The sequence below is a fragment of the Galeopterus variegatus genome, unplaced genomic scaffold, assembly GCF_000696425.1.
Source record: "Galeopterus variegatus unplaced genomic scaffold, G_variegatus-3.0.2 Scaffold826, whole genome shotgun sequence".
NCBI lineage: Eukaryota > Metazoa > Chordata > Mammalia > Dermoptera > Cynocephalidae > Galeopterus > Galeopterus variegatus.
The window spans coordinates 458361-467956 of record NW_007726937.1 but is presented as its reverse complement, the minus strand read 5'-3'; the positions used below and the strand labels follow the sequence as shown (position 1 = coordinate 467956).

The 9596-nt window shown below is 38.4% G+C and overlaps 1 protein-coding gene across 2 annotated transcripts in view; it reads left to right on the top strand.

Moving 5' to 3' along the window:
• The window catches only part of CDH8 (cadherin 8, type 2), a 208472-nt gene that overhangs the window by 40058 nt on the left and 158818 nt on the right, over positions 1-9596 (top strand). The window lies entirely within an intron of this gene.

Below are 9596 nucleotides of genomic sequence, written 5' to 3'. Positions count from 1 at the left end.
AAGGAATTTTGGTCAACACATGCTCTGTGTGTATGGGGTGGGGTGTGCATGTGTACATGTGTACCTACTAGCACTACATACAGAGCCCAGAGACAGGAACAGCAAGATGAACAAAGCTATTCCAGCTCTCAGAGAGTATAGTGAAAAATGTAAACTTACAAATATTTTGCAGTGCATTTGAGTGGATATTTTATATTTTTATTTTATTTTTGCCTGTTTATGCATTTTTTTTTTGTAGCATTGGGAAAGCATTGCTAGTTTGTCTTCTGTCTCCCTTGACAGCTACAGTGAATTGTACTAGGATACTTCAAGAAGTTCATGAAAAGATTCGCATTATCTTTTAGTTCTATTTTTCCATGAATGTTTTGTTTTATTTTATAGTTTATTTTACATTCTATGATGTTGTTGCAGAGCATTTGCGAAGAGGAGAGGAGAAAGAGGAACAAAATGTGATGGCAGAAGGAGGAAGGAGGAGGGGCGGGATTGAAGCCTGTTGCACCCCGGACATTCCCACAAGGGAGACCAGGGGGCTTCCAGCGGTGGCTTGGTCATTGCTGGACTGGCAAAAGCCCTACCTCCCACCTGCCCAGCTCAGAAACCAAGGGCCTTTCTTGCTGTGACTTGGTGGTCGTCACTGGACTGGCTGTGGGTGTAGGGCGGACATGGTCAAGGCCCTAGGCCCTCCACTGTTCCAGTTTGGAAGAGCCTGGGGCACTTCCTGCAGCAGCTCAGTGATTGTCACTGGGGTAGTTGTGCTTGTCATGGGGGTGTGGCTAAGGCCCAAGGCCACCACCATGGGACTGGTAGTGGGTGTCAGGGGTTAGGTAGAAACTCTGGTCTGGGCCTGAGTCTTTTCATCAAACTGCACCCCATGCAATTCTATATTTCTGAACAGCCTCCTCTGAGTGGTCCTACATTAATTGGGGGACAGATCAGCTGTCCTTGCTGTGCCCCAGTGTTCCCTGGCTGGGCCCATCTCCCCCACCACCAATGCTCCAAACACTTCCAATGGGACTGGCTGTGTGCCGGTCCCTTGTGATGACTCACCGGCCTCTGAGTGGCTTCTTTTTATTTTTTATTTTTTTCTGTTTTTAATTTTTCTTAAAAATTAATTAATTAATTAATTAATTAATTTGAATTTTTTTCTTATCAATATACAATGTAGTTGACTTTCGTGTTCCTTTACTGAATCCTCCTTTCCCCCTCCCTCTCCCCTCTCCTGCCCATCAACATCATATCTGTTGGCTCTTCTTAACAAGTTCAAAGAATTGTGATTGTTGTGTCTTCTTTCCTGCCCCCCCATTTGTTTCTGTATTTATTAATTTATTTTTTGCTCCCACAAATAAATGGGAACATGTGGTATTTCTCTTTCTGTGCCTGACTTATTTCACTTAATATAATTTTTTCTAAGTCCATCCATGTTGCTGCTAATGGTAGTATTCCATTCTTTTGTATAGCTGAGTGGTATTCCATTGTGTAGATATACCACATTTTCCATATCCACTTGTTTTAGTCCGTTTTGTGTTGCTATGACAGAAATACCTGAGACTGGGCAATGTATAATGAACAGAGGTTTATTGGGCTTATGATTCCAGGACACCTGCATCTGGCATTGGCCTCAGGCATGGGCCTCAGGCTGCTTCTACTCATGGTGGAAAGTGGCAGGCAGCCGGTGGGTACAAACAGATCACATGGCAAGAGGAAGCAAGAGAGAGAAACAAGAGAGAGAGAGGAGGTGCCAGGGTCTTTTAAACAATTAGCTCTGGTGGAACTAATAGAGCGAGAACTCCCTCACTCCCCCAGGGAGAGCATTAATCCATTCTTGAGGGATCTGCCCCCATGACTCAATCAGTTTCCAACACTGCCACATTGGAGATCAAATTTCCACATGAGTTTTGGAGGGGACAACACATACAAACTCCATCACCACTCATTTGATGATGGACATTTGGGCTGGTTCCAACTCTTGGCTACTGTAAATAGAGCTGCAATAAACATCAGAGTACAGGTGTCCCTTCGACATGATGATTTTCATTCCTCGGGGTGTATTCCTAGCAGTGAAATACCTGGGTCTTATGGTAGAACTATCTGTAGTTGTTTGAGGAACCTCCAAACCAGTTCCCTTTTTTACAGTTGTCGTGGCTCCTCAGTCCTATGTGGGTCCATGAGACCACTATTAGTGGTATTACTGGCCCGGGGGCCACCAAGGCCCTCTTCTCCCCTGCTGCCTTTAAGTAACTTCATCTGAAAGTCACAGCTGTGGCATTTTGCCAGCTCCTGCTCCATGCACTCAGCAGCTCCAGCCTGGAAATGACTGGGATTCAAAACAGTAGAAGGGGATTTTTCTTTCTCTCATCATGGCTTCTCCCACCTTCATGCACTCTGTAGGTCTCTCCTCCTCTTCCTCTGAGTTCTCGAGGCCCCAGCTTGGCTGTCGTTGCTTTTTTATAGCTGTAAATTTGTTGATTTGTGGGAGAGAGTGACGCTGGGGACCGTCTGTTCCTCCATCTTGACCAGAAGTATTCGTGAATATTCTGAAATACCCTTGTGTATTAAAATTTAGAGGCATGAGACCACTGTGTCAGTGCATTAGGAGTTTTTTTTATTATTTTTTTTAATTTTTTTTATCTTACTTCAGTGTTTGTTGTTTGGCTTTGAAATTATCCATTCATGAGCATTTCCAATAGCTCAGCATATCTCGCTTGGTGTCCTCTAGACAAAAATCGTTCTCAGCCGTTTTAAAAATACCTTTTGTTTATACTTTCCCTTTTCAGAATTTTTTTCCCAGAATGAGAAATAATCCTTTATTAAAGGTTTTCCTTGTTTTAAAAAATGTGGATCCAACTTTTTTTTTTTCCTGTTGAACTGTAGACATCTTTTCTCTTTCGCCAGTCGCACAAATGACAGTGCAGGTGCTCAGCTAAATAGCTTTCTTCTGAAAGCAAACTGAAAATCTATAACTTGTACACTGGTCTCCAAGGGTGAAGTGTTGGCTAATGATGTGTTTGAATGTGGATTTCTAATATTGTCTTAGAAATATTTGTTACAAAATAAAAGAGAGAGAACTAGGTGGAAGAATACCATTTTAAAGAATTGTCTAGCTGATCTATGAGTTAGATGTCAGCTTATACCAAACAGTTTCAATTTCCACGTCACAGATATATAGGGCAGACTTGTTTCCAATTATTTTATTCAGGGAAACTATAGACAAGTGAGTTTTCTGTAAGTTTTATTTATTCACTTTTTAAAAATGAATTAAATGCCCATTACTCATAAGGGTGTTGAAACTATGAGCCTGACAGTAAAACCCTACAGAACAGTTAGTGCCTCAAATAATTTGAGTTTGGACAAAAAAAGAATTATGTTTAGATCCAGAACAGCTCTTTTATTTAAAACAGAAGCCACTTCCAAATTCAGCATAATAAATAAGAGTGTGTCCCATAAGGACCCAGAGAAAGCTTCCTGCAGAAGAGCTCAACCTCTGAGAAGATAAAACTCCACCTGGGGATTTGAGGATTGAGCTAGTGGCCATTCTCCATTGTAAAGGAATTCGGCAAAATATAGACATACAGAATGCCCCTTATTTGGCTAAGAGTATTATATCTATCAAAAGGTCAAGTGTTTAATGCAAGGGCAGGAGGTGTCCAGAAAAATAAATTTATGTGGGCATCCACGTCCTGACAATACAGTGTAGTTGTATGATGACTTTATGCTGAAATGCTGATATAAATAGGGGCAGTGATAACTGTTGAATGAATGAATCTGCCCTGTTTTCATGTTACTTAATTTCCTCTGAAGGTAATGCAGAAAAAAAGCAATCATCATTTTCTTTACACCTCCAAGCATGAGACAGACTGTGAAGGGAGTAAACAAAATTGGTTCAACTGAGGGACCAGTCATGGAGTCAGTTTTAGCACTTGATTTGACAAGGTTTCTACTGCTGTCAGCCAGGAGCACATATGGGTGCAGGAGTGTGCTGAGCCAAGGGCACGGAGAGAAAATAGGGGTTCAAATATCAGGACAATTACATATAAATTCCAAACATGAATTCACTGTACCAGTGAGAATGGACTTGCTGTGCAGAAACATATTCTTAGCTACAGATGAGGTCCGAGGAACTTTCCATGACAAATGAAAGTAGCCTCAAATGGGCAGAACTAGATTTAAATCCAGGTTCATAGCACACGTGTTTTTGCACATTTTATAATCTCTTTATTTCACTGATGTAGAAATGGAGATTTACTGATAATGGTTCAAGTTCATAGGGAATCAAGTGACAATTCTCATTGTAGTTGATGTTCTTTTTGCTTTGTTATTTTCATTATTGCCACTGGTATAAAAGGTATGTGTAGAGGAAGCTTGAAGCTGTTCATCAACAACTGTCTGGCTTAGAAGCATTTCATTTTCAGGCAAGCAAAAGGGAATTTGAGGCTTTTTTACCAGAATGAGATGGACAGATAAAGTACCATTTGATGACACAGACATATTTGTGCTTCTGATAGATTTCGGACAAGTGCTAGTTCCTTGGCATCTATGGTCCCACTCAAAGAAAGGGTGAAAACATTTTTTAAGCATATAAAATGGGGATTTCTTGTGTCATTCAGAAGGTGGGCCCCACTTGGATCTGACTGGAGATGGATTGGCTCCAGATAAGAATGTAAGAATCACCAACTGCATTTTCCAGTATCTGCTCTGCATTTCTGCTATTCCGTTTTCCAACCACCCTCCCCAATTAGGTTATGAAGAGAGCTTTTCTCTCTCTATGCACAATTGGTTAATTTGAGCAGAGAATTTAATTTCCTGACTAGCCAGAGCAATGTGTAGTTCCTTATGAGTCTAGCAGACAGATTTACAGCCATTTAACCATTTAAAACAGAACTGGAGGACATAGAAATTCAGGGAATCACTGGGTAACAAACACATTATTTTCTCTTCAGGACTGTTTATTTTATACGCTGACAAGAATGTATCCATTTTTGAGGATAATGTATATTTGGCCATCCAGCAAGAAATCGGCATCTATCATGGCATCTGCCATGTTAAAACATGCAGTCATTTGCTGGTTGGCCAACTTCCCATGAGACTCAACTTTTTAGATCACATTGTCAAGCTGGAAATATCATGTATTTTTAAATTTCTTATACTGATATTTTTATGTGTATCTATATCTACATCTCTATCTATATGTCTGTATATTCCCTTCCAGGAGAAGTTAGTGACATAGAGCAAAATTCATAGTTTTACCCTCTTTCTTCTAGGAGCATTAATTTGACATTTGCAACTCTATGCAATACAATATGTCTCTCAGTAATACAGAATACAGTTGTATAAATTATATAAAGATGATGCATTTTGTAGTTAGGCAGTCTAAGGTTCAAATTATCAGGCAGTGGTCTGTGAAGTTCTCTGAGTTTCAGTTTCCTCGTCTTATGAGATAGCATAATCTTCCTCACAGGATTATTGTGATGATTAAATGAGATTGTTAAATAAAATATGTATTAGCTATTAGTATTGCTAGTTAATAAAGGGTAAGCCAACATTAATTTCATACCTTAAATGCAAATTAAAAACCTAGTACTTATTTTAGTAGGTTGATCTACTAAAGGGGCTTACCATGTGCAGAATTATCTATTTTTTATATAACAGTTATATGCTAACTAGTCTAATTAACTCATTTAATCTGAATTGTCCCTGCTACTGCTATAAATATTCTTACTAGTGAGTACTTAATATGTGTTAGGGACTATGCTAAATATACTCATTTCATTCTCTAACACCTTTTGGAGATAATATGTTTGGTCATTACCCCCATTTAACATATGAGAAAACTAAGGATAACTAGCCCAATATCACACAAATAGTTAAGAGTGGAACTGAGGTGTGCACCTGGGTTTTTCTAACAATATGCCTGTTCTTTATCCCTACACCAGAGTTCCTTTCATTTTCTGTGATCTTTGTAATTCCAACTGTGTCTGTATGCTTTAATATTACTGAGCAGGGCCAATTTTAATTGAAATAATAAACTATTCATTTTCTAAATGGCCTCATCAAATTCGGGATGCATACCAGGAAGGAAGGAAAGTAAATCAAGTCTATGGAGTTAACCAGAGTATGAACAGGTATTCTTTGCTCATCTGTCTAGCCACTTTGTTCAGGTTTGTTACTATTGGCTCTGAACCATATTGTTATGTGGGAGAATCAGACATGGTGCTAAGCTCCTATTTTGTACTATTTCACTTAATTCTCATGAAAGACACCAGGAAATAGTATGATTTCAGTTTTATGGAGAAGGAAGCAAAGGCTCTAATAGCATGAGTTGTTTGTGCATGGTGATATAGCAGGTGGAAGCAGGGATGGGGTTCCAATTGAAGTTTATTCTTATCATCGGCCACTTTGTCCATGCTCTACTGGCATGGAATTTGGCATGAAGACTAGAATGAGGACAGGGATGTTTACTGAGCCCCTGTTTTATGACAGACACTCTGAAATGTTGTTATATGCAGCAAATTATTTATGTTTAAGGTAAACATTCCTAGCACACAGTAGGTATTAAAAATAAGTCACTGCTCTTGTGTAAACCTGCTGTGGCCCATTTTTTTCCCACTCAAATTCATTTCATGTGGATTGCGTTTTACTGTGGCTTTGCGATGGTATGCGGCTGTTTCTAAGCTAGTCGCTTCCTGTTTCTTTCACAGCATTCACCCTGAGTAAGCCTACATGAGCCATTAGAAGCTGAAATGATAGCAGGCAGAGTAGGAAGTTGACACATGATCATGGTGTCCACAGTGCTCTCATGTCTTAATCCCTCTCTTCAATGTAAGTGCCCACTCAACATAGCAGTGTTGCTTTTTTTTTACCTGTTGGTATTCTGGAATTTTTATAATTGACTTAAGTTACTAGGCTGGATGCCAGTGAGCCTTTTTCAGAAAATACTCCTTATAGTCATGCTATCTAATGATGCTGCAGCGGAGAAGCTGTTTCTAAGCTAGTCGCTTCCTGTTTCTTTCACAGCATTCACCCTGAGTAAGCCTACATGAGCCATTAGAAGCTGAAATAATAGCAGGCAGAGTAGGAAGTTGACACATGATCATGGTGTCCACAGTGCTCTCATGTCTTAATCCCTCTCTTCAATGTAAGTGCCCACTCAACATAACAGTGTTGCTTTTTTTTTTACCTGTTGGTATTCTGGAATTTTTATAATTGACTTCAGTTACTAGGCTGGATGCTAGTGAGCCTTTTTCAGAAAATACTCCTTATAGTCATGCTATCTAATGATGCTGCAGCGGAGATATTTCATACTTCAGAGAACTTAGTATTAATTTGAACAGCAGATAGTGTATTGGTTCATTTTCTCTTCAATCTTGCACTAACTAGCACTTTGGGTAAGGACCTAGTCTGTGTGTGTGCGTGCACGTGTGCATGTGTGTGTTAAGAACACTTAATATGAGATTTGGTCTCATAAGATTTTTAAGTGCACAGTACAGTATTGTTAAGCATAGGCATAGTGTTGTACAATGGATCTCTAGAATTGATTCATGTTGCATAATTAAAACTTCATGCCCATTGACCAGCAACTTCCCATTTCCCCCAACCCCTAGCCCCTGGCAACCACCATTCTTGTATCTAATATTTTGAGTTTGACTCTTTTAGATTCCTCGTATAAGAGGAATCATGTGGTATTTGTCCTTCTGTGACTGGCTCATTTCACTCAGCATAATGTCTTCAAGATTCATCCATGGTATTGCATATTGCAGGATTTCCTTAATTTTTAAGGCTGAATAATATTCCATTGTATTATGTACCACATTTTATTTATCCATTCATCAATTAATGAACTTTAGGTTGTTTTCACATGTTGGCTATTGCAGATAGTGCTACAATGAACATGGGAGTGCTAATGCCTCTTCATGATTCTGATTTCCACTTTTTTATTGAAACATATTAATTATATGTATTCGTGGAGTACAGTTATATCTCAGTACATGTATACAATGTGTGATGATGAAATCATGGTGATTAGCATATCCCTCATTACAAAACTTAATTGTTTCTTTGTGATGTGGAAATTATTCTCTCTTCTAGCAATTTGATCACATGCAGTAGACTATTGTTAATTATAGATCCCTGGCTCTACATATACCAATAGAATTTATTTTTCCTGTATCTGTCTGTTTTGTTTCCATTAACCAACCTCTCACTATTTCCCTCCCCCTCCCCCTTTCTTGCCTCTGGTAGCCACAGTTCTGCTCCCTCTTTTTGAAAGTCCAACTTACTATTATTATTATTTCATTATTACAATTTTGATTCTTTTGCATAAAAACTCAAAAGTGGGATTGCTGGATCATGTGGTAGTTCTATCTTTAATTATTTGAGGAACATCCATACGTTTTTTTCTATAGCAGCTACACAATTTTACGTTTCCACGAGCAATGTACACGAGTCTAGTACAAGAACCTTGTATTTTTAATTAATTAAAACTTGATTTATTTAATTCCTGCACTCTCATGGCCAAATAAAAGTTTGGTTCTCTCCCAATTCAGAAGTACCAACTCTTTCAACATTGTTTCAAAAAACTTACTATATTTGCTAATTCAACTAACTTACTCATTAAGTAAGTCATATATTTACATACCTCTCCAATCATCATTCACATTAATTTATTTATGCATTCATGTATTTTTAGCTTAATTATTTAGTTGTCTGACTAATATCAGTTGAGCCCACAATTTTCCAGGAAATTCCTATAAAGATACAGCCTCTGTCCTCATGGACCTTATTCTTACAGTAGGGAGGACCTTACAGTAAGGAGGCTGACTGAATCTTTACAGAAAACCCAAGCTCTTCCCAGTTATCTAACTATACATGGTATCTGAAAATGATGAGTAAAACCAGATTGGAACCTTAGGGTCACATGGAGGAGGAGATTTCCTATGAAATTTGAATAGAAGTAACTTCAGATATCCAATGATATGAATGTCAAAATATCTCACACTGTAGAGAAACTGGTATTAATTTGGAGGGTAGATTGTGTTTGTTTTCTCTCATTTTTTTATTCTCTTTCCCTAACCTTACTCTCTCTCTCTTCTTTCTCTCTCTCTCTCTCTGACTGTATGACATGCTTTGGGGAGAAAAAAGGCTCCTTTTTCTCCTCACAGGAATAACAAATAATATGTGATGCAGGGACCTTAGAATTATGGACTAGTAGAACTAAGATAATATTATTTATTAAAGCAGTTAGAGCAACCAGTGGATCAATTAGAGGCAAAAAGCTGAAAACTTGTAGATGGAATTTTGGATACTCAAAGTGCATGCGAGAAAATGTAAAAATGGTTTCTTTAGGCCTAATAACAAAAGCTAGAGTGAAATTAAGCAGTGAGGAAGAAACAGTTGGAGTTCAGTGAAATATAATAACTGATTCATAACTAAGGGGTTTATTTCATTATGTGCAGCTCTAAATAGCATCTTCACTTGGTGTTGGCTCAAAATTGTATCTTCCTATAAATTTTCCCTATAGAGGCTGCAAACCAGTGGTTAGCAAAACATTTTTTATTATATAAAAGTGCATTTATGCCTGTTAAATTTGAAAAATAGATACA